This window comes from Micromys minutus, assembly GCF_963924665.1.
Source record: "Micromys minutus genome assembly, chromosome: 6".
In the NCBI taxonomy this organism is placed as follows: domain Eukaryota; kingdom Metazoa; phylum Chordata; class Mammalia; order Rodentia; family Muridae; genus Micromys; species Micromys minutus.
Window position 1 is genome coordinate 42990823 of NC_137975.1, and position 1832 is coordinate 42992654.

Below are 1832 nucleotides of genomic sequence, written 5' to 3' on the forward strand. Positions count from 1 at the left end.
AAGGTCGAGAGGAAAGGGGTTTGGGGAGCAAACACGATGAACACAAGAAAAATTAAAATTGTTTAAACTCAAGCAGTTTATAATAGAGTACTCCAAGCACCAAAGGCTGAGTTGAAGGAATTCACCATTCTGCAGGGGCTGGGCTGTGTGCTGTGTGGAGATCTGAGCCAAGCAATTCAGTGCCTTGGAGTTATAATCCTCCTGCCCACCGCAAAGTTTCTGGATCACATCTTCCCAGGGAAGACCTCTCATCCCACCACTTGGCCCACCACTGGGGTCTCCAGGTCCCCGAAAGTGGTTATCCCTGTGGTCGCCTTCCCTAGCAGCTCTGGTCTTCTCGTCCACATTCAGGCAGACCCCGCCTCAGAACATGTTGGGCCTATTACTAAGGACCTTCTGAACAGGTTCAGAATCGGCAAACAACAAAACCGAAACTGGGTAACTTTCTACCACTGTCGATGTGCAGCTCCATCACATTCCCATAATTTTGGGCAGGGGGGCTGCGGGGACCCTCAGTTCCAACTTGTCCACCTCATGTGGCGGGTTCCCAATGAAGAGCTGGTGACTGTCAGGGTGCCTCGCCATTCTTCGAGGTTCCACGTCTCCTGGTTCACTAGCCTCATTGGTCTGGATTCTCGCCGAGGAGGGACGCTGCTCTCGAACTCTCTGATCTCTCTGATGCTTTTGTGGTGGTCACGCTTAGATTCTGGACAGGGCTGTGACGCTGGCACTTTGACCACATGAGGTGGTGTCCCTGTCACTGGAACAGCCCCACTGGGAGGAAGGTTCTTACTAGTCACAGATGCGCGAGAAAATGTCAAGTCCTCTTGTTCTGGGGCCACATCTGCTGTGGGAAGTGTTCTTCTACACATCTTCGGGGGCAGCTTCTTCAAATGCAGGCTCAAGTTTGTCTTCTTGAATGTCAGGCACAGGTTCTGGCTCCGGCTCTAGCTCTGGTACCACAGTAGGTTCCTCTAAATGCTCCTCCAAGTCGTTGCTGACAGTCTGATCATAGAAAGTTCCAGAAACATCAGGCACCACCTCTGGTGTCTGCTGTGTTTATTCAGGTTCCTCTACTTATTCCTCAGATTCTTCTTGAGGCTCTGTGACAAAGCCACCGAAGGCCTCATCTTGGTATCTGAAGATGTCATTGTGAACATAGAATTTGTTGGCAGCAGAGCCCTCAGGAGCAAGAACAAAGGTCTTCATGAACCTCCACAGACCCTGGTTGTTGTTGGACAGTAGACCCATCACTTGGACCACCTACCTAGTCATTCAGAGTTGTGTGAGCATCCGTGTGGCAGGTCTTGGTGTGGCAGTTGGTGTAGTTTTGTGACATCACTTTCCTGTGAATTTCCTTCTACCTGTAGATTGCATCTGCTGGCTTACCATTGGAATCCAAGTCCCCGTGGGCATAGGAAGAGTTCTTTCATTAAAATCTGTGCAGCATGTCTGCGGCCTGGGTCAGCAGGATGTAGTACTGTCGAAGAAACTCCTGCCTGACTGACCAGCAGGAGACTGGGCTTCTCCATAACCATTAGGTTGGTTGATTCAAGCTGCAGTGGCTGAGCGGGAGGACAGGGCTGCCACGTGCAAGGAGGTGGCTGTGTCCCTTATGCTATCGACTTTGCTACTGTTACAGATTATAACGTAAATACTTTTGGAATTGGACAGTTACCAAAGAGGTCATGACGCACTGGTTGAGCATCAGTGTTTTGGACCAATTTAAATGATGAGGAGACCAACGTCCAGGAGATCCTGGTTGATATCTAGTAGAAAGAACATGGCAGCCCAGTGCCAAGACATCCAACCACACACACTGTTACACAGTG

At 50.1% G+C, this 1832-nt stretch overlaps 1 pseudogene across 1 annotated transcript; it reads right to left on the bottom strand.

Annotated features, from left to right (window-relative positions):
- Positions 1-298: 298 nt before the first annotated feature.
- Positions 299-1538, bottom strand: LOC308421989 (ras GTPase-activating protein-binding protein 1-like; annotated as a pseudogene). Its single transcript has 2 exons — positions 511-1538; positions 299-379 (listed from the first exon to the last, which is right to left on the bottom strand). The product of its transcript is annotated as a ras GTPase-activating protein-binding protein 1-like (transcript).
- Positions 1539-1832: the final 294 nt, after the last annotated feature.